At 38.5% G+C, this 24,471-nt stretch overlaps 1 protein-coding gene across 5 annotated transcripts in view; it reads left to right on the top strand.

The window, feature by feature from the left end:
* ZEB2 (zinc finger E-box binding homeobox 2) overlaps positions 1-24,471 on the top strand; it is a 171,726-nt gene that overhangs the window by 36,563 nt on the left and 110,692 nt on the right. The window lies entirely within an intron of this gene.

Raw genomic sequence — 24,471 nt, 5'->3', positions numbered from 1 at the left:
CATGTTTCACTTTAGATTCTAAAAGGGACAGAGCTATTTTGATAGTCCACAAGCTGTGCAACATTGATGAACAGTGTAGAAGATAATGCACTACAAAGTCTTTTTTTAAAACAAAAACAAAAACAAAACAAAGCGCCACATAGTAATAGTATGTCTCCCCAGTTCTGGCACAGAAGGATATTTAAAAATAAGCCCAGATTTGTGTCTAAAGATTTTCCTAGAAACAGCGTTAAAAGCATCAGCTGGAAAACTTGCAGGCTAGCCAATTATCCTTTTGTAGCCCAACTATATGTATGAATGAAATCCAACAGTATTCTGGGAACTTCCTTCCCTAGAAAATAATCCTACTTTCTTCATGAACTCTTTGGCAGTTTAGGAAACGTACGGGTTCCTATAGCAGGAACTGTTTTCTGTTTTCTTTTGTGAATTGAACTTGAAGACAGACGTCTTCAAGCTAGTGCCTTCCAAATGTGCTGAGCTTCAATTGCTACCATTTCACAGGCACGGTTACAGTTGGGAAAAGCACCCGGTTTGACAAGGATTTCCTGTTCTAAAAATGGAATTAGTTGAATAAAATAGTAGGGAGCAGTAATGGTAGTTCTAGTCCAAGGAAGTGGATTTCTGATAAGCAAGAATGAAGACAGATGGGGGCCTCTTCTGCAATGTAACTTACTGGTCACCCTTGATTTATGACCACAATGGAGCCCAACATTTCCACTGCTATGCAAGGCAGTTGTTAAGTGAGTTGTGCCTCATTTTACAACCTTTTCGCCCTGGTTAAGCGAATCACTACAGTTGTTAAGCGAATCTGGCTTTCCCCATTGACTTTGTTTGTCAGAGGCTCCCTCGGAAGGTTGCAAATGACAATCCCAGGACCCCGGGACATGACAACCATTGTAAGTACATGCAGATTGCCAGTCACCTGACGCTTGATTGTGTGACTGTGGGTATGCTGCAATGGTTGGATGTGTGAGAACAGGCTATAATAGGTCACTTTTTTTTCAGTGCCGTTATAACTGGGAACAGTTGTTAAATGATCGATTGTAAGTCAAGGACCACACTTCATCTTTAACACTGTGCAAATCAAGCCCTGATATAAAACTTATGCACACTAATATAAACGGAGAGATTCCCTTAAATGAAGTTGGCGGTATTTATAGAAAGGGTTTATCTCCTGTCTCTGGCATTCCCTATACATTTGTGTGCTCCAAATTTATTCTGGTGGGTTCTTGATCTTCCAGAGAGGAGTTAGAATGGGTTCCTCCAGTGGTATCTGTTTCCATGGAGAATGATTCCCCCCCCCCCGCTATTGAATTGTATTGCCAGACAACATGCATAGGGTTATGCTGTAAATCTCCAAAAAACCCTCCTCCTCCCGATCTCCTCCCTATATCTGTAGACATCTCAAAGCCGTTATATTGGCAGGGACTATGTTTAGCATATTGACCTCTTTGGGTTACAATCTTAAAACAAGTAAACAAACCACGGCAAAGATAAATGGATTTGATCAATGGGTCATTGATCTGATCGGTGAGTCTTCTGGCGTGATAGCCGCAGCTTCTTCAGAGACTCTTACAATCTTTACAGAAAAAGCGAAGAGGTGTTGCCAATATCTGCAGATCATTGTCCTGATAGACCATAACAGCTTCTTCAGAGTTGTTACGGTCGATCGTGTCAATGCGTATTTAGGGAGTCCTCAGCGCATGGATCATTGAGACGATACTACATAATGGCTCCTTAGAAGCTATTACTGAGTTTCAAGGCAATGCATACTTAGGGAGTCTTTAGTGCACAGGCTTATATGAGTTGACTCACTCTGAATTTGCACAAATCTTAAGGAAAACAGCCCACAGCAGATCTCATTCATTAGACTCCACAGCAAATGAACACATAAGCAAGTTAAATAAATAAATAAATAAATCTGTATAGAGGTGGAGGATTATACTTAATGGAATTCACTGAATAACCAGAGAAAGCCTCTACTTGAGAACCAGGCAACACCATTCTCATTTTCTTTATCTAGTTATTTCTTTTTGGTTTTATTCATTATACTTGCAAAGCAAAATGTCCTCTGAGTAGTTAGACCCATTTGTTGCAATTTCAGCTTACTTTAAGGTTAAAAAAACAAAAAACCTCACATGTTTTTATAAAGTTCGGATGATATATATTATGCTGAAATACAGTATAAGCTCTGCTTTAAATATGTACACTTGCATACGTTTTTTAATAAAAGAAAAGGAGGATTACTGAAAAACAGTTGCAGCTATAAACCCAATATGCTGCATTTTGCGAACCATCCGGCACCTTTCAAGTGAGCATCTTCCCACCACCCCAGACTTCAAAAGAGTTCAATGGGACATTCCCAACATGTTGCAGTGCTGCTCTTTGCATTTGTACAAAGCCGTTTATATTCCTGCTGGGGGGATATTTCATTGGGCCTGGTTGAAAACATTTCCAAGTTTTCTGTTGTTGGTATTTTTTTTTCTTTTATGTGTTCCTCTTGCTGGCTGACATCTGCTATCACGCTAAGCAGGTGTTCCTGTGTAAACGAATGTGCCATGTTTGTGTTTCGCCATCCTCGCTATTGCGCACCCAAATGAGCAGCGCAATTAAGAATCCTGTAAATTTTTGAAAGGAAACGGATAGCTGCCCTCCTGGAACATAATTATACCATTCTGACATCTGAAGCGCAAGACTTCCGTGGAGCTTGGAGAACAGTAGAAATTAATAATATATAACAGCATCATTTTCATCATTTCTCAATGAAATAAAGTTGAGCTGGAATTTTGGTGGTGGTGGTGTTTTTTTTTTTTCATTTTAGACCTAAAAGCCACAAGGAGAGATTAGGACATTTCTAGTAGGAAAGCTGGCACAGCAATAACACACTGGTTACGTCTTGAAGGACCTGATTCATGAGGGGGTTTTTCTTCAGGAGAAAGAGTTAATGTTGTTGATGAGATTAAAGAAGTAAGCAGGGCATAAATGAGTACGCGAGGATTTTTATCGGCAGTCTCTGATAAACAAGTAATCCCAGATCTCTAAAGATTTCATAGATCATTTTTGGCTCAGTTCATTAAAAAGTATTGCAGCAAAACATCATATATATATATAATATATAATATATATAGTATATATATATATATATATATATATATATATATATATATATATATATATATATACATACATACACACACACACACACACACACCTACCTGGAGAAAGGCAATTCTTTTGAAAACAATATTTTGAGCTCTGTAAAATATACCCAGAGGAGTGGCGTTACAAATCACTGTTTGAGCCAGCCCTGGGATTACGCCTCTCAATCCAGCTGAAGGAATGTGGCAACTTTGGGAAGACAGGAACATATGATTTGTTAGACTAGTCAGGAAGAAACCTGGTGTTTGTCCCTCTGTAGTGTTTTTCTTATGGTAATTGCCAGGCAGGTTCTAGATGTTGTACTTACACATTCACATGGACATGAACCATCTATGGTGTATCTATCCATAAATATATTATGCAGATTATACATATGCTTCTACAAACCTATTATTAATAAAGAAGAATATTTGTTGCTCAGAGTTGAAATAGTTACATCAGTAGCAATGATGATGTTACCTCGTTTGTTGAATGAAACATCTGCAAGAAAACAAGCAAGATCAGAGAGCACCAAGGACCACTCATATTTACCATGTTTCCCCGAAAATAAGACCTGGTCTTTTTTTTTTCCTCCAAAAGAGGCACCAGGTCTTATTTTCAGAAGGGGGGTGTCTTTTCCACTCACCTCTGGCACCGACAGTCCCGCCCAGCTGGCCCACTTCTTCTGGGGCTGAAGGAGCAGCTTCATTCTGCAGCTGAGAATAGAGTTCCGCCGTGCATTTTGCATCAGAGGCCTTTCTGGAAGGCCTGTGCAGCTGAGAATCGAGCTACTGATTGAATCCATAGCTCAGTTCTCGGTTGCAGAGGGCTTCTGACTGCAAAATGCAAAGGGGAGGGGTAACGCCACAGAAGAAGTGGGCAAGCGAGGAGAGGCAGGCTGTAACAGTGAGTGCGGGGTGCGTGGAGCAGCTCCACCCCACCCTCCAGCTTGATTTTTAGGCATGCTTCTTGCTCCAAAACTAGGTCTTAGTTTTGGGGTAGGGCTTATATTAGGCCCAACCCCAAAAATCAAATCAGGCTTATTTTGGGGGTAGGTTTTACTTTCGGGGAAACACGGTATTATTATCAGCCTCAATCAACCTATGGCAAGGTGAAAACCCCTTCATTGAAAATAATGGACTGTAATTTATAAGACTAGCTAGTCCATCATAGTTTGGGAGATAGACTTTTTATGACTTTCCAAACTAGAGCTAAGAGAGAAGGACTAGCTCAATGTCACCTAGCTGGCTTCAGTGCCTAAGGGAGAACCAGAACTTGGTTGTTGTCACCTCTCCTGGTCCTGTATCTGAACCACTAATTTTCTAATTTTAATAACATGAAAATATAAACATGGATTTCTGATTAGGTATCAATATGGAGCTTTAATATCCATCATTTATCATATGAATGGCCTCCCAGACAACATCCTGGATGCTTAATTCAGAGAAAATGAATCCACTTAATAGATTAATTTTACTAACAAGTATTTTTTTTTAGCCTGAGTTCCCTGCATGTTAAAATCCAGGCCAATTCTCTATTTCTTCCTTAGGTCTTTTGCTTCAAGTTGACTTATTTCAATAAGGCTTAGATGCCTCAGGTGTTATTGAATGTTCATTTTGATCAATGGGACTGCATTACCATAGTGCAGAATATAAGCAAATGTAGTCTAACACTTCTGTGAAAAATGGAGATGCCTCTTCAGCATTGATTGGGGTTCTGAAGATCTATTTGTTTGTGGGTTTGATTATGCTGATCCTGTTGGAATGGAAAGAATGCATTGGCCATCAGACATACCCACACAATCCAATCCTAGCAGGCCTTATCTTATGCAGTTATTTTTTATCTATTTTGTTAATACTTGGGGTATATAACAAAATTCCATTAAAAAGTTATGGTTTTAACAATGACAGTGCTGAATAAGGCTAGTCTTCCACAAGCTGGTATTTTCCATATCCTTTCAACCAACAAAAAACCCAGAATGCTCAATCATCATGGGTAACATCTGGAGGCCCACAAATTGGAAAACCAATCCTAAATAAAATGGGATGTCAATCTTATGAGCTGAACTTGTACTCATGACATGGCTTGTTGTGTTTCTTGTTTATCTCTCTGGCTAGTTCACAGAAAAAGCAGAGGATGAGGTGGCTAACAATTTTTGAAATTCTACCTCTTTTCATGTAAAATCAGATTCCCTACACATGATTGGAAAAAGAAAGTGCCAATGAAGAACTTTATGGGAACGCGGACTGTAATTCCTAAAATAAAGATTGCAATTTCCTTGTGTGTGGACTGGCTATTACGTTGCCAAGGGTCTACCCATGAGGTAAAATGTTAACATTCAGAAGGCCTAAACTAAGTAAATGGACGAATACTAAATCCAACAAGATGAACAAAACCACCTGTACTAGTGATAAATATTTATGGGCACGCATTTCTCAAACTTTCCAGATGATCTCAGTGCCCTGCTGAAAGATGGCATCATACGACATTGGTTTCTACTCCTCTACTTGTAGTGGTGCAGGGTTCACTTTTGGCAGCACTGAAAGGAAATCAGTGGAAGACGGGCTTTCAAATTTCCTGTTAGGCGACCTATTGGTTTTCTTTCATATTTGAGCAACAGGAAGAGCTCCTTTGGATCAAGGTATACGCTATTTGGTTGACTAGCTATCCCAAATGAGCTTTGAACTAAATGTGGGACACGCTAGCCATCTTACAGTTGCAGGGCATGTTTCTTTATACAGGAGAACCAAATGGGGAGGCAAGGCACATGGCTGCCGGCCAGTCCCTCCAATTGCATACAGAGAATTGAAGACATGTTGCAAACAATTTCCCCCTGATGCAGAAGCATGCAGGAGAAAAGGACCTTGTTCCATCTATTAGAGAGCAGCTGGAGATCTTGGCTGCCTACAACAAGCTTGCAGGTGTCATCAGCAATTGAGGTGCCTCCTGGAGGAACAGAGAGCTTCCCTGCCTGCTGTTTTATGCCTCTAAACACCAGTTGCTGGGGGCTTTGTCTATATAGGAGAATGCTATTGCACTTATATCATTCTCAGGGGTTCCCCTGAAGCATCTGGTTGGACATTGTGGTTATAGAATTATGGACAAGGAAGGCCTTTGGTTGGATCCAGCCATGGACCTCTGACATTTTTATGTTGCTTGGGAAACAAGATCCAATTTTATGATTTTGCAAATGCCAGGTGAGACTTGGTGCTAGTAGTGGTGACTGTAAGTGGCTGTTTGATGCTACTTTGTTGTACTTCAAGATATTCTTCTAAGAATGCCTAATAAACATTTATCACAAACTAATCAGCAATGCCATTTCAATTCCTCTGTACAAAAAAGAAGTACATTTTTTGTGAATATGTCTTAGAGTCATGCTCCATTTCTAGGGGATTTCAGAACTAGGAAAATGGTTTTCTGGGAATATGCAAAGTAAATTTGGAAAAAAGAAAAAAATAGAGCTGAAGAAGCTTCTTGGATGAGAAGCAAAACATCTTCAAAGAAAAAAAACTCCAATTGCCTCTTGAAAAAGCACCTTAGGGACAAAAAAAATAGGGAATTGTTTGTCTTTTTATCATCTCCTTTCCTAATAAGTATTGGCGAGTATTTCTAACACTGCTTTGCCTGAAGTGGTTAATGTTTATTTTCAGAAAGGATGAGCCTCATAGATGTTCTCAGATTTATTTTGAGTCTGTTAACTTTATTATTTTTTACAAAGAATCTGTACTCTAGTTTTCCTTCTTTTCTTTTCTTTTTTAAAAAAATCCAATAATTGTTTGGTCCTGCTTCATAATAGAGGATTATACTTCAATTTTCTGTCTTGGTTCCTAAATAGACATTCAAGAAGAGAAGTAGTCTTTCCATTCATGGATGGAACTGGGATGCATTATGGGTAGTGCTCACTTAGTGACCGTCCAAAGTCACAACAGACTCCCCAAAAGGTACTTACGATCTGATTTTTAAGTTCTGATGGCTGCACACGTACCCTTGCATTCACGTGACTGTATGTTGGGCGTTTGGCAAACAGCTAACCTTTATGATCGTTTGCAGTCTTTCCACAGTCATATGACTGCAAGGTTTAACTTTTCTGCAGGTTTCCAACATTTACTTCTGGTTTCCAGCAAAAAAGCACCTGTTGGATTAAACAGAATCACTTAACAACTTCTGTGATTGCTTAATGACCACCACTTTAAAAAAAATGTCACAAAATTGGGTGCAGTCACATGGTGACCTGCTTATCAACTGCAACAGTTTACAACTATAATTCTGAGGTCAGTTGCATTCATAAGTTGAAGACCACCTATGCAGAATCCTTCTCATTATTCTACCTCACTCTCCTACTCTTTGAGGGGTTCTTCCTAGCCTCGAAATCGATTAAAAAAATTTCTCTCCCCATTTCCATGTTCTAGTGGTGGAAGTTTCCTAGAGAGAACTCAGGTTCAAAATCCCTATTTGTTTCTGCACATGTTAGTTTAGTCAGGGCTTAGTTGTACTACCACTTTTCCACTGCTGTATTACACCGTTTTAATGGTTGTTTGTATTGCTTTCAGCTTTGGGGCCTGTTTTGCAACCTTACCTGTTGTGTGATCTGTCTCCTCCCCTTGCCTATCTTTGATCTTACTAAGCAATTTGTAACGGCACTGTGTTTTCCAAGATAGCATCTTTTAGTACATGACAGCAAAAATAATTTAGCATACTCAAATGCTTATCTTATCAAAGGTAAATCAGCACATACCAGAAATCAAGAAAAGAGGCAGGGAGAGGGAGAGAGAGAAAAAAAATAAGGTGATAGCAAGAGGCATGAAAAAATGGCAACCAATAATGCAGTAAAGGTACTTAAGGAAAAGGGTATATACTTTTAAACAATGGAAATTATTTTTTTTATTATTATCATTGTTGTTTATTAAATTTATTTGCTACCCAACTTGCCACGATGCAACTCTGGGCGGCTTATAACAATAAAAGCAATAAAATCACAAAGACACATTTATCTGGCTACAATAAAAATGCAAATTACAAATTAGGATTAAAAGACAGGGAGGGAGGGAGTAGGATGAGCAGGAAAGAAGTGGGATCTGCTATTGGTCCATCATCCATCTCCAGAGTGAAATATTGATATAATAACCACTTATATAATATTTTAAATGATCAACAATTGAACTAAGATTTCAGAGAATGTCCACCTCTGAACTCAGCATGCCAGATGTCCAACAGAAACAGACTACTTCAATTTCCCTATATTTATTGCCCAATCTTGTTACCCTCAAACCTCTTCTTACTGACCAAGTAAAATGCTTAGACTTCAAACCCTGAATAAAAATACGAGTTTGGTTTATGTATTAGAATTCTGTCCCACTTTTTCTCTAACAGCTCAAGGCAGATTACACAGGCATCTTGATTTTATACCCGTAACAACACTCCAATGAGGTAGACTAAGCTGGGAGATTTGCCCAGACTTGCTCCATAGAGACTTTTCATAGCTAAGGGTAGATTTGAATCTGGATCTCTTCTGTTGTAGTTCAGTACTTTAAATATCATACTAAAGTACACCCACTCTCTTCATTTAAAGTAAATAGGTCTGTTCAGGTTCAAAACCTCTGACTTTTCATTTGTAGCCAAGCCAAGGAAAATGCTTATTTTGTATGTTTTGTTTTGCTGCTCAACAATCTTTTATTTTTCCCCCAGTGTTTTATGTTTTTGAAGATTTTAATATCAAGGGTATTGCTCTGTAAACAAGTGTACTTTTACTGAGGCAGCTCCCCTTACACTCTTCCCTTGTAATCAGATGTGAAAATTACACCCTCCTTTTTGGATACATGATAATTGCACGTTTCAGCATACAAAGAATTGTCTCTGTTTCAGTTGGTAGAATGAAAGGAATGGAAAAAAATCTGAAGGCATTCCATGAAAATATGCTATTATATTAAAGATTGCTGTCATTGCTTTTTTTGGAGCAGTAAGGTTTGCAATGAAAAGCCGGATCAAGAGAGTTTTAAGCAGTGCTTTTTTTGTAAAAGAAAAAGGTGCCGGAACTCACACATGTCATACAACCCGCCTTGCCTACCCTACAAGGTTCCATCCAAAAAAGGTGCCGGAACTCCGTTCTGAACGTTCTTTGACAAAAAAAGCCCTGGTTTTAAGTATGGATCTGCATATGTATTTTTCACATACACATGTATATACCCTGATGTGCAAACTGCTAGTACTGTAAAAATTTTATAATTGCATTCAGACCATAGAAATCTTCCTTATGCCATCAGAACTTTGCTTGCATATTTCATTTACATCCTAACTAAATTATGCTATTTCAAGAATAATTTAAAAAGTGAAAGTATTGTTGAGTTATTTAGATGAATGCTTCCATAACTGTAATCTGTACAGCTTTTCCTTTACTCCTTCTTTCTCTCCAAAGTATTATATCCTGGTGTATTAAATGTATAAAATGTGGAGAGTCTGTTCATCAGGATGATAATACTGGAAGAACAATTATACACTCAAAAAATATAAGCCTTTTTCCTTGATAGTTTCATGACCTAGCCCCAAATAACACTCATCTTTCCCCAGTGTACTTTTTCAAAAGTGCTGCTCCAACATAAACTTCCCATTCAGGACAAATGTCTGGATTATCTCAGAACAGAGTAGATTAGTATCGTGTGAATAGCAACCTTGGTGGCAGTCAAGCTTTGCCATCAGATTGGGCCACTGCACAGAAGGATCTCAGGAGGGGGGGGAAAGGAAGATAATAATTATTCAAAAAATAATGCATTCATTAACTAGCTTTCACAAATCGTAGTGGCCTAAGTTTACTATAAAGATACTATAAAGTATCTCATACTAATCTTATACTATAAAGAAGTTATTCAGTGGTTCCTTTCAATTCAGTCACTCTGTGGTCTCTTATACACATTGTATAAGACTGCATTCTCCTGATTCCATGTTTTGTTTGCTTCAGAAAATGTTTTCCTGGGTGGGCAGAAGGAAGATAGTTCTATCCTTTCCTTTTATGTACAATACTTCCCCACTCAACCCCCCCCCAATATGTTAAATTAAAATTAATACCAATTATTTCTGAAAGCCTACAAGTTGGAGGTCCACAGATAGCAGGCTATTGCCATTACAGTTGAATTCCAATGATGCAGTTAGATAATGTTAGGTTCTGGACTTAAGATAATGGGGTAGGTGAGGCAGGGCTATCCATATCTCCATATCCTGTTGCAGTTAGGGGACGCACTTGCTCATTCAGCTTAATGGGTACTGGGTGTAGGAGATGACCAAGCTGAACCCGAGGGAGGAGTCAAGTGTGTCATCATTTTGAAGTCTCTTCATGTCCACAAGAGATCTAAGTGCCTCCATGAATTCTGTTGAGTCTTATCTACCATCAATTTGCCTTGACCATTAGGAGTTCAGATTCTTGTATAGAGGTAGCATGGAATAAACTTGTACTCAGGTTCTTGATTTTTTGCACCTGACCCTGGGGCTCCATCACACAGCCCAATCCTCCTGGTTTTCTTGGAATGCTGCTCCCACAGGAAATTGTGAGGTCATAAGATGCATATTCCAATGAAATTATAACTGACTCTTTATTAGAAGGAATTCCAAGGAAATTTAATCAATATACAACTGGTAGAACCTGTACAGATCATCTGAGTTCAGTTTAGGCAATTGGTCTCAATATCCGTGCACAGCAATTCAGCATACGGAATAAGAAGACAGTGGTCCTTTCTGCCATCAAGGAAGAAAAGATGCAGTGATTATTCTGGTTTGACTCTAGCTAGTCACATAAACTACTGCAAAAATACTAAGGTATCTATAGTAACCACAGGGCCTTAATTATATGGTGCAGCTGCTCTGTACCCTTCCAACACACCATGTGGCTCACTCCAGAGTAGGGCTGACTCAGAGGCGAGAGTGCCACCTACTGAGTTCTTAGCCTTCCCTCAATTTCTTTTCCAGGTTTTAGGAATGTTTCCTTTTGAGGTGGGAAAGGTGTGTGGATCAGGAAGGGAAAAAGCAAAATGAAAAAGCTGAAAAGACAGGGTCTACAAACCAAGTAGCAGTGTTACATTTTACAGTCCCATTACTATTGGACTTTGTAGCTGGCTTTACCCAGTAAGTGCTTTGGAATGTATGTGTGTGCATGTGTGGGGGCAATTCAAGCCCCCCCAACATATTTAAGCTATCTAAAGGGAGGAAACATACGATGGGTATGCTTGAGAGCCATCCTTACCAATGAAGGGAAAAATAAAACTAAAGGAGTAAAAGGGAAGTTAAAGTAAAGCATCCTCTAGAAAGATGTGACTGCTTTGGTAAGTTAGAACCAATCAGTTTGGCTAAGGAAAGACATCAGCAGGAACTAGACAGCCCAAACCAGAAACAACCTGAAGCAGGAGTTTCCCACTTTGGCAACTTTAAGACTTGTGAACAATAACTCCCAGTATGGGGGTTCAAGTCCACAAGTCTTAAAATTGACGAGATTGGATACCCCTGATCTAAAGGAACAGAGGAAGATCAACCAAAAGATAAATATAGACTACCAACAACACAGAATTCCTACTGCAAAACTTCAAGAGATGATGAAACAAACTAATAGATTTGGGAAAGACGGAAAGAAATGTAGAAAGAAAGAAAAGAGAGATTGGACAACCATTTGTTTGAAATGGCATAGGGTTTTCTGCTTGAGCAGGGTGTTGGACTAGAAGATCTCAAAAAGTCCCTTCCAATTCTGTTATTCGGATATTCTGTTAAAGCATTTCTACATTTTACAGTAGAGGTAATCCTTGACTTACAACCATTTGTTTAGCGATCTTTCTAAGTTATAACCGAACTGAAAAAAGGTGAGTTATGATTGGTCCTTGTGCTTATAGCCATCACAGCAAGTGAAAATGTATGTGTTCTGAGTTTACAAATGACATATCTCCTTGAGACTGATGACCTTTTGTTTATGCCTAGCCCGCATTGATATCCTTTATATCAAGCTCTTTCTGAAGCTAATGCCCTTTAGGTATCTTGGGGTCAATAATTTTTGGCTGCCTGGCCAATAATTGTGTTGGCTGATTGGATTATACAAGTCTAACACATCCGGTGCTCTGTTAGTTGGGAGAAACTGCTCGCTACGTTGCAATAGAATCCTTTTTTGCAGAGCTTTGGGGTACAGCTCTCCTGTGAGTACAAACAATCAGTTCCAAAGGATTTTTCTCACACAATCAGATGCTCTAGAAACTCAAAACAGGAGATTTAGATGTTATGTATGTGAGGACAGATGGTGAACCAGTTTACAGGCTATGTATTTGTCTCCAGTTCGAACTGGCTGAAAGTAAAGTGGTTACAGTGGTAAAGTCTGGGTTTTAGAAGAACCCAACTTCTCACAACCGTCTTATAGTAGATGCTGTTTTTGGATTGCTCCATTCATTTCAGATGCAGAATTGAAGCCTGCGTGACTAAACGCTGCACACATACAGTTTTATGCCAAGGTTTAGGCACTGCTGATTAAATTGTATGTTTTACTGAATCCCTAAGCAATCAGACCCTGACACAATCACTATACGGCATAAAGTTAAACATGACATATTGTAGAAACATAGAAACTGATGCAGAAAAAGACCTAGTGGTCCGTCCAGTTTGCCCTTTGACGGGTTTTCTTTTAAGGGGGTTGGTTTTTCTTTTCTTTTTAATTATGTTTTTAAATATTTTTCGAACAATGGACCTGTGTTTATCCCAAGTATATTTAAACTCATTACCCACTACCTCCACTGGAAGTTGCTTCCAAGCTTCCACTTCTCTTTCTGTGAAGTATTTTTTCTGCGAATTTGAATACACATTTACCATTTATGTACGCTTATTTTTTACATTCAGAATCAGAAAGCAGTGAATATGCTAAGTGCAAAAGTTGGACACACTTTGAGTCAGGAGACTGTAACATCTCCTTTGGCAGAAATAGTAGCTTCTGAATGTTTTCTCTGGACACCTCAGAGTGGTCTTCTTGCTATTTAATTCCCCCCCCCCACAAACACAATTTTCCATGTTCTAGATTAGAAATATTCTATTAACATGCATCTCCCCACAGATTTTCAATAATGCTGTAGTCTAGGGACCATAAAAACCATTCCTAAATCTTTTTTTTCTATTTCTTCTTATAATGGACTTCATTTGGAATTATGCTTCAGATGATTGTCTTACTCAAAATCCAGTATTTTTCAACTTCAGATTCTTGGCTGGGTGTGGGACATTGGCTTCTAGCATACTTAGTTGAATCCATTCTTTCTTCCTCCCATTCAATATTTCTCATGCCGCTGGCTGCCACACAACCCCGGATCATAATAGAGCTACCTTTATGCTTAACGGTTGGCAAAGTGTTCTTTTCTTCAAATACTCTACTCTTTTTTTTTCTCTTCCCCTCCGAATGTATCTGGTGTGGTTGTGGCTGAACAGTTCAACTTTTGTTTCATCAGTCCAAAGCACTTTGTTAAAAATGTTGCATGCCTATCAAGGGCTTTTTTTTTTTTTGGCATAGTTTAGATGATGACTTTGTGATGAGGTTAGAGAAAAAGTTTCCTTTTGACAAATCTCCCACACAGATTATAGTTGCATTGGGAATGCTGTCCTGCGAATCTATGGACAACCATTCCAGTGTTAGCGCAACTTTACAGCAGGGGCCATTAGCAAATTTTACTATATAATTAAAAAAAATAGCATTGAATCGACTGGAATTGAAACAACCACGCTTGCCGTATACATTTTCTTACTTTAACTCTGTAAATGTCAGCCATATAAATGCCAAATGTGTACTCAAATTTTCCAAAATATGTTATACCTAACTGTATGCCATATGTAGGTGTCACCATCGCTACCCTGAGGAATTCACTGAAATTTACAGGTGTCTAAACTAGGGCATGCCACTATTTAATAAACCCGGGAAGAGAAATGAAAAATCTAGTTTTCTGTTTTGCAAGGAGTATTATTGGGTTTTATATACAGGAAGATCAATTAAGTTTTTCAAGTCCTCTCTCGCTCCCCGAGTCTGAACTTTATATACTACATACAAACGGTAAGAGAGGGGAAATGAACAAGGCAGCAAAAAAAAAGGAATGCTGGCTAGCACCATTTTGTGAAAGTTCTCTTTGTAGTATTGGTCCGTGTGTACTTCTTCTTTACAAATAGAATGATCTGTCTCTGTTTAAAATGGAGATGTCTTATTTATTTATTTATTTAATATCCTGCCTTTATTATTATTTTTTAATAAACAGCTCAAGATGGCAAACTCACCTAATACTCCTTCCTCCTCTTATTTTCCCCACAACAATAACTCTGTGAGGTGTATTGGACTGAAAGTGAGTGATTGGCTCAAGGTCACCCAGCTGGCTTTCATGGCTAAGGCAGGACTAGAATTCACAGTCTTCTGGCTTCTGGCCTTTTTTTTTCTTAACCATTAAGACCAAAGTGCAAGGATGAAAGAGAGAAGTTAGAGTTCCTGACTCGGCTCTACCATTTCTCATATGTCAAATGAGATGTTAGGATTGCCACTTCTCTGCAAACTGATTTCTTTCTCCATTTAATAAATTTAAAGATGGCACATTTGTTTGTCAAAGGCATGCAAATCACAAGGAATGCCATTTAATGCAACGGATTTACATGAGGACAATTAGATCAATTAGACTTCATGTGAATTGAAGATGAAATTTTCCTAGGCTAAAGGAGAACACTGATCTCAGCATAAGGGTGACTTTTTAAAATTTGCTCTACATTTCAGGGAGACCGGTGTGTCTGTAATCAGGTTACCAGATTAAAAAGTTAACAGAGGATGTTGGGCTTCAGAAGTTCATTTTATGTGCATTTTTCAACTGCCATATTGTTATGTATTCATAAAAACAAGTATGCATTCTTGACATTTTCATATGGAAAGCAGAGACATAGAGACATTCTGAGGAGAATAAATCACAGAAAATCTGAGTGATATAAAATGGGACCCATGCAAAGTGCATTAAAAAGAAAACTTTCACCACTGCTCACTAATATTTGTGCAGGAAGAAAAACTCAGAATGTATTTGATGGATTTTTAAAATATGTAACAGTTCATTTGAAACAGATAAGGGTAGAATTTGAGCAGAGCTAATGCAATGTTTATGGATCTAATCCATCTGAACAACTATATATATATATCATACTAATATGTAACCAACTTAATCATTAAAATCAGTGAGCTAATATATTTGCCCAGCTCTAAAACTGAGTTCAGTGTGACTGCAATGCATCATTTCACACTTCCATGAAGATAATATATTTCACATCCCTTCTATTTGTACATAACAGAAGACAACATTGGGCCAAATCCAATCTGATTTTAATACAAAAATCATCAAGGTGTATTTTAATAAATTGCATTACGAAAAGACCTAATATGTACAAGACAAATTGATTGTGCTTCCTTCTTATACGTCTGTGATGCACACAACATTTTTCTCACAACTAAAAAAAGACTGTAGAGTGTTATAAGCTTCAATTTTATTTGCTTTTGGTTTTATCGTGATTTTTCTTTTAACTTAAATCTCGTAATGGTTGCAGTGTGGCTTTTGTGGGACAAGGAAAAAAAATGGGCCTTTGGTCTTCTCCATCCAGGCGGTTTGGGTGATTGTGGACTGAGGGCAAAGCCAAGCAGAGACAGGCAGACAAAAAACATGATTCACCCCAGTGTTAAGGCATAGAGTGGAGAGAAACAGCAGTCTTTGGAAGCTTGCCCCTTTTAAAAAGCTTTATTGATGCAAACTCCCTTTGCTGTCATTTGCTAGCTTGGGGTGGGTGGGTGGGGGCCACAATTCTAACATTAGTTTGACTGCTCTGTTAGAGCTTGCATTCACACTCCTCGACTGCTTTTTTCCTTGACTTCGCAAAACAACAACAGGGTGTCCTAGAAAGGTGCATTGTATCGCATTGTGTAGTCTGGGAACAGGTACCCACACAATACCAATTTTCACCGCAGTAACACAGAAGGAAAAGTTTATGGCTAATTGAACTACTTGGGATCTCTCAATCTGTTCCTCAACTTCTAAGAAGAGACTTTTCCTGTACTAGAAACAACTCATCGTTGAAAATAATCCAGGGGTGACTGAAAAATAAAACAAAGCTCCAAGCTTTGAGGATGGTCTTCCCCAGGAATAACATGGAATATTCTGTGAGGAGATCGCAACATAAGCTCTTTTTCCTCTCCCTTCATCCTCTTCATTTTCTCTTCCTCTCCTTTTTCCTTCCATATTCCCCTTTCTATGTTTTTTTTTATTCCACTGCTCTGACATAATATGATTTGTGCATGGCCGGGTCACAGTGAGAGACCTGTGGGACAATTTGCTGAATCAAGAGGGTGATTGTGTCTGGTGCCAGTCAGTCGCAATTAGAGCCAGGATCAGGGAGGCCTAGAGCTTGCGTGTCGTCTTGGGCAAGCTGCATAGAAATCACCTCACCTGAAACTAATTGTCACAACAGAGACCTTATGCAAATGAGCCCTAGGGTTAGCGTGGGAAAAGAAAAACTGTCGCAAGAAAAGGTGACCTGCTGAGCAGGGGGTCTGTTGCTGGGGAAATCTTTGTTCCCCCAGTTAAAAAAAAAAACACAACCCCCCCAAAAGTTTATATTGTTCCGAAGCCACAAAAATGGCGTAGATAACCTAAGAACGTGTGGCGAGCACACTCATCAGAAAGTCTCATAAATCGGCAGAAATGTTCCAGGCAGCCTCTGCTAACTCGCTGGTCTGTACAGGGTAAAATGGTAGAAATTAAATAGATTAATACCGATAAAAATATCTGAAGCTCAGGGTTGAAAGCTCAGAGAACACCAAGGACCCCTTATGGATTAACCTTTGCAGGGAAACTTTGGGTAGAGTGGAACAGGACTTCTGTGAGCCAAACCTGTTGAAATCTCTATACTTCTGCCACTTTTGAATTAAAGCATCTATCAAGAGTATTTTCTCAAATTTTAAAGTTAGTTCCTAGAGATAGTAGATTTTACTTTCTGGGAGAATTCATTACAGAATACTGAAACAATCTCCAAGCTCTATTGGCAGCCATTTTTTAAAAAATCTTAGAGTTAGAAATGTGGCCCACGTCACACATAGAGAGCAAAACAAAATTGTGTAATTTTTACAAATGTTTCTTAAGCTCTTGAGACGTTTCTTCAGTTTAGGATCCAACTGACTAGTCTCAGCCCTGTCAAGAGAGCAATATTGAGGAGCGGTTAATATGCTACATTTGATTTGTACTTTTACAATTGCCTTCTGCCTTTTCTTCTTGCTTAAAGGTAGAGATAGTGTAGGTTAGGATTTCTTAGACATCCTTGCTTTGGCCCATTTCTAGGGCATTTGCAGATACAATTTTATATACAAATAATTTCTGAGCAATTTAGACTTATGCTTTTGCTGACTTGTGGCATTTTTGTAAAAGCTGTGCATTAGTTCAGGAGAGTGAAGTACAAAGCATATACCGTAATACTATATACTCAGACTGATAAGTCTTAAGCCTCTTTCTGCAGGAGGAAGAAAACCATTTACAGATTTCCAGCAGTACTATTTAAAAAAAAACCTGCAGAGACAAGAATAGGCTATTTGTTATTTTTGTTTGGCTGATAAACTGACAATGCTTTTTCACAGTGGCTGTTCTAAAAGGGATGCAGCTTGGACATGGATCTGTTTGACCACTTGTGAAGTTGACTTGCTGATTGTCACAATGTCAGAAAACAAGGATGCCTTAAAATAGTGTGGCTTAATCACCATCTTCTTCTCTTCTCTTCTCTTCTCTTCTCTTCTCTTCTCTTCTCTTCTCTTCTCTTCTCTTCTCTTCTCTTCTCTTCTCTTCTCTTCTCTTCTCTCATCTTTCTCCACCCCCACCCCCCTTTTCATCTCTTTTGTCCCTTTACCTCTGTCTGAAATAATTTCCACAAATAGGAGACGTTTCACAGTGGGCATGAAGTGCTCAGCTTTCACTCATCAAACTTTAATCGGAACTGCATTTTAGTTTTTGAATAAAGAACACTTAAAAAATTTAGATGCAAATTATTTTGCATTATTCATGCTCTAAGTGTCCTTGTAGATTTAAACACTTCTGAGGCCACCTTGATTCAAGTAATTACCTAGGCCCTCACTGCTCCATCATGAATAAGGTATTTTGTACAAGCAAAGTATGCACCCGATGAGCTTTTAAAGTGGCTTTACACTGAACTTGTGTATTGCTTCTTGTGCATGAGTGATTCGAACATGCGTCGCAATCTGTCTCAGGTGGGAAATCCTGGCAGGGCATCCATGAGTGACGGAATGAAGCTGAAGAGTCTCTTTCTTTTGTCTTTCTCTGAGTGGGACTCCTTACTCTGAGTTTCAGGGATGGGGCTAGGAGCATCTTAAAGATGAAAGAAGGAAAATGGGGAGCTTAACCAATCGCTTGCTACAGACCCGGCCTTCTTGGTACAGCTTCTGTTCAGTCACTTAAGGCATCCCTCATATACACACATAAGTCTTTCTACTTTTATGTAGCATTGTACATCTGTCTACCCATCTGTCTCTCGAGCCTCTCACACATACCAGAACAAGGTGCCACCTGAACAATATTTTTCACACAATGGAAGTGGTTCACTGCTGAACAGCTGAAGGCTGCTTGAAGCAGAAATAGCTTTGGGAGAAAGGGGCGGGGAGGGGGAAACAGACACATGCATTTCTTCTGACATTGCCTGGAAATGGGTGTATGTGTGCACGTTCCAAGAATATAAGCTTGCAACAGTTTGGGGGGTCTTTGTCTGAACTTTGCAATTCTGTAACTTCTGCACCAACCCCCCTCCAATCTCCTGAAATGTGTTGGTTTTGATAAGCATCATCATTTTGGTTAGTTTTAAGCAATTTAGACTGGTACAATATGCGTCTACCTCTTCATAGTCAGACATTAATGTGAAAGGGTTTATGGTTAGTTTATGTTGTGTTTTCTTTAAACGGCAGCTGCAAGATATGCACAAAGCAATAAAAAAAACCTGGCTGGAAAAGGTTAAGATTGCTGGACTTCCCATTTTTGCTTCGGAGCTGGAATTTGGATGAAACCAAACAGTTCAGCTGTTAGAAAAGTAGTTGACGCCTCTACTTGATCATCTTTACTACACAGTGGAATAATTAATATTTAAACATTCTGATAATGTAACCTGCTTTGCATGCCTTTCTCAGTCCATGCCACTATATATTTTATCAGGAATTGTGTAACTGGTAGGATATACTGTTTTGTGAAAGAAAGGAAAGAAAGAGAAAGAGAAAGAGAAAGAAAGAAAGAAAGAAAGAAAGAAAGAAAGAAAGAAAGAAAGAAAGCTTTTACATGTAAGATAATACAACACTTTAGAATAAAAACCAGAATTGGTGTTTATTATTAAAATTAAGGTACAATAACTGGCATAATAAAGTGGCATTCACAAATTATCCCTAAATTGTGGATTTGACATTCATATTCTCCATTTTCTGGCCTATAATTATTACAAGGGACTGTAAACATTAAATGCATTCTTAAAGAAGAATTAAGTATAGTACATGAGAGAGTAACAGAGCTGTGAAACTATTCACACACACACACACACACACACACACACACACACACAGAGAGAGAGAGAGTGCTCTTCATAAAGATATGTGTAGCATAAAGAAAAGACATGTGAACTTTTAAAGAGCGCCCAAATAGAATTTCCCATCCTGAGGGAAAGACAACCATGGTTGAACTTTCCAGCTTATTCAGTTAGCTGGGCAATATATCCTACCTTACCCATCAGTGCTCTCTAACTGAAGGCATTCTGTATTTAAAGCTTTATTTGATCCAAGTTCACTTGTAAAGATAAGATCCAGCACAACAAAAGAATATTCTTGAAATTGCCTATTCACATTTCACAGGTGGGCAGCAAAATTAGCTGCAGATACACAGGTCACGAAGTCTTCCTTTCTGTGGAGCGGTGTTTAAATGATAGGAAATGCAATACATTCACTACCCCACCAATGGGGCAATGGAATGTATTCTTCCTCCTCCTCCTCCTGTTTCAGCATTCTCCAAATCTGCTCCCAGAATGCTCTGGGGCATACGGAAAATATGAGAAAAAGAGAGAAGTACAAGGGAAAGTCCACTACATGACTGGAAGTTCCATCGTGCAATGGTAGATGTAACTCATTTCTAAACATAAGTCAACACATCTAGATAAGCATGTCCGTATTTTACGCAAATTTGTGTCTTTGTCCCCTTTTCTGATGATGCAGAGTTAAGTATGTATGTGTGTGTGTGTGTGTGTGTGTATACTGCTCAAAAAAATAAAGGGAACACAAGATAAGACATCCTACTATTAAATACAGTACATTGTATCGTTTAAGTGTTCCCATCTTCCATGGAATTTACCTCTTTTCTGAGATGCACTTCTCATGTGATTTTCTTCTCCCTTCTCTACCCTTGTTTTTATTTACTTTTTTAACATTGCTTTCCCAGGATTTGTTTTTTTCCTGATCATCTCAGACCAAAGCATGTGGGTAGTCGACTTACAGCAGTTCATTTAGTGACCACTCAAAGTTACAACGGCACTGAAAAATGTGACTTATGACCATTTTTCACAGTTATGACCTTTGGAGCATCCCCATGATCAGGTGTTCAGAATTCAGATGCTTCACAACTGATTCATATTTATGACCGCTGCTGTCATCCCCTTTTGCGACCTTCTGACAAGCAAAGTCAATGGGGAAGCCAGATTCAGTTACGGACCAGGTTACTAACTTATTAACTGCTGTGATTCACTGAATAACCCTGGCAACAAAAGGTCGTAAAATGGGGCAGAACTCACTTAGACACTCAGAACTCACTTAGTCTCAATTAACAACAAAAATTTTGAGCTCAACTGTGGCTGTAAGTGGAGGGCTACCTGCATTTACGAAGTCCCTCTTTTAGATCAATCTTTTTCCAAATGGGAGGAAGCGTCAGATGTAATTAGGAAGATAACCCATTTGTTCACCAAGGACAAAGTTCTCATTGTGGAGGTGGGCTAGGATTCCTTTTTATGTGTCCTTCTTGTTTTATTTGTAAGCCTCCCAGGGTCATTGAGGAGTCAGGCAGCCTCAAAGTTGGATAATGAATTAAAAATAAAAAATATCTTTAAAAAAAAAGAAGAAGAAACAATTCTAAAAACCTCTGGATTGAACTCTGAGATGAAGGTAATCGGGGAAGTTGTGTCACTTGTCCCACATTTTACTGTTCTTTACTCTTTCCCTTTCAACTATCAAAAAGGACCGCAGTGCTGCAAGAGCAAGCAGAAAACTTCGCATATTATTAACTTCTCTAGACTTGTGGGTACAAAATCCTTGGGTTGGAGCTGGAAAAGCAGAAAAGGGCAATCCTCCTCCAAACAAGTAGTTGCCACCCAAGTGTCCTTGTCACTGGACCCCCTGTAATTATTTGAAGGAAAACTGAACACTAGAAATTAAAATAGGTCCACAGTTCTAAAGAACACAAGGCTGAAAATGTCATCTGTGGCTCCCCCAACATACATATTAAATTTAATGGAAAATAAACAGTTTTGTTTTCCTGGTGGGATTCCTGTAAACAGTTTCTAAGCTTCTTACATATATTTTAGAATGGAATGGAGTGGAGTGGAGTAGTAGAGTAGAGTAGAGTAGAGTAGAGTAGAGTAGAGTAGAGTAGAGTAGAGTAGAGTAGAATAGAATAGAATATTGAAATCTTTATTGGCCAAGTGTAATTGGACACACAAGGAATTTATCTCTGGTGCCTAAGCTCTCAGTGTACATGCAAGCAACAAGTGATAAATCATGATCATAATTACCTTACAAACATTCATCATAAATCATAAGATACAACACTTAGTGATAGTCATAGGATACTAAATAAGCAAACGACATAAATCATACTAGGATGCTAAATAAAACAATATACCTCGTAAGATACAAGCAACAAAGTTCTAGTCATGAGAAGAGAAGGAGATAGGTAATAAGAAAGATGAGAAGAATAATAGTAGTACTACAGCCTTACTGAGTTAGAAGCTGTGTGTGAATAACTTATCTTCTGCATAATTCTTGCTCCAGTTCTTGCCACTATCTGATTACCCATGCCTCTATTGAATCTGAAGAAACATAATCAGGAAGTAACACTTCCCACTGGGTAAGCAGCAGAGGCAACCAAGGAAGCTGTAAGAATAATTAATGATTTATATTGATTTATTTATTACATTTATTTGCTGCCCATCTTGTTTTGAAACAATAGGTGATGGGTAAGGCATGCGGGTGTAGAATCAACACAGTCACCTCTCAATAATAAGCTGGAAAAAAACCCTTACTTTAAAGAAGGGAAAGAACATTGAAATCACCCAGAATATTAGATGGAAAAAGAGAAATCTTTTTTTTTCCCCAGTAGGAAAAGTTTCTAGGAAGCTGAAGGACAGATTTCAGGGCATTCTTAGTAGTCCTAAGGATACTTACTGAGAGATCATCTACATCCAGTTCACTAAGATGTACTTCAGATAAGATACACTTAAGATCTAAAATGTAATTTACTCAGAAATCTAATTTATGGAAGAAAACTCATACAATCCTGCCCCCTGAATTATGTTTTGTTTATGTCCCTGCATGCATACACTCAGACCCTTTTTTGCACCAGTGGTATACTTTCGAATTTGCCCGTCAGAACTTAATGTAATATATGTGCAATAAAATACTTCACTGTCAGATTTTTTAAAAAAGTTTATGAATGACAAAAGAAAGAACATAGCATGAACTCTGTTTCATGTTCGGGCGGTTATATTGAGGAAAGCATTATAGTGTAACTTTGTTCCGATATAAAATCATCTGCAACATTGTTAAAATTAAGTTGGACCACCCTGGCTTTACTTAACTGATGCTGTCTTTTACACTTTTAGTTTAAGAATCCTAGAGAGGCTGTACTCTAAACATTGCATGAGGGGGGGAAAGGAATCTTAGCAAGAGAGATAAAACTAGGCATAGCCTATCAAGCTTGTAGAAATCCTTATGAACATTCTGTGGCAGCAAAGAGTTTTTCTATTCCTCTTTGCTGCCATCTAGTTGTCATCTATATTTACACAGCACAGATATTGTAAAACTAAACATAATGTAACCTAAAGCTGCCTTGCTTGATTTGGTGTCTTCCCAAGTGTGCCAGGAGATGCAGTTTTGAGAATTCCTAGCTGAATCTGGAAAGTGAAGCTTAAAGATCAAAGGAGGGGAAAGACAATATGAAGAGCATAGACAAATACCACAATGCCTACTTATTTCCACTTCTCAGTGAAGGCTGGGGTTAAGCCAAGGTCTTCTGGGGCTTGAAGAAATGACAGCACCAGCAGTGGCAACCAGATAATGAATGTTGCTGTCTCTTTTCAAATCTCTCCTGGCTTTCCTGTGAAATGGATTTCATAGCCACGAGGTTCTCTGAAAGTTTTAAGATGCTGAGGAAGTAATAACAGTCACATGTTTAAATTATGTTGTTGGAGTTTGACTGAAAATTGCCATAATTTTCCATTGTCATCAGTATTTTAATAAAATTATCCATGTAATTAACATTCTATTTCATTAACATCCTTTCGGGTGTAACATGCAAGGAGGATGAAAGAAAGAATGGGTGAACAAAGGGAAACTCGATAGGGACATTGAGTATTTCAAGAGACTGAATTCAGATATGTTGCATTGATTAATTCTGGTGAACAGGTCGTCCGTTTCCTTTTTGTAGAGATGCTGGTCTGTGCAAACATTATGAAAAGGGATTTCTGTGCGTGCAGTAGGATTTCATTCTTCTTTCCCCTTCAGACAGTGCAGCTCCAGAGCACTTCCTTCATCCCTCAAGTCAGATTTATGGAGTGAGCAAGAAGGATGAAGGGGTGTCCTCCTGGTGGTTGTCCTTTCGCTAGGGATCAGAAAGTAGTTGATCCAACCTATTTCATTTCTTATTCTGTAATTTGACCCAATTCATTAAAAGTCAGCTGCAAATAACACCCATTGACATCGGTGGGAGTGATTAATTACATGAAACAATTAAGTATTTAAGTGATTTGAGTATTGTATTCAGTGATAAATATTCCAATTTATTCCCAATTGATTTTGGCTGAGGTGATTTTTGTTCAATTTTATCCAATTGGCTAGAACAAAAATAAAAGCCAGGATGCATCTCTTATGGATCTCAATGTAGAAGATGACCAGGGGGAAGGGTCAAATCCACCCTCAGTCTCAAGTCCCTTCATGCCCACAAGAGATCTAAGCCTAGTCCACCTTGAATTATGTTGACTCTTATCTACCACCAATTTGCCTTGACCGTTAGTAGTTCAAATTCTTCTAGAGAT

The sequence above is a fragment of the Vipera berus genome (assembly GCF_964194415.1).
Source record: "Vipera berus genome assembly, chromosome: 1".
NCBI lineage: Eukaryota > Metazoa > Chordata > Lepidosauria > Squamata > Viperidae > Vipera > Vipera berus.
The sequence above is the reverse complement of the archived record's forward strand: the minus strand, read 5'-3'. Positions and strand labels throughout refer to the sequence as shown.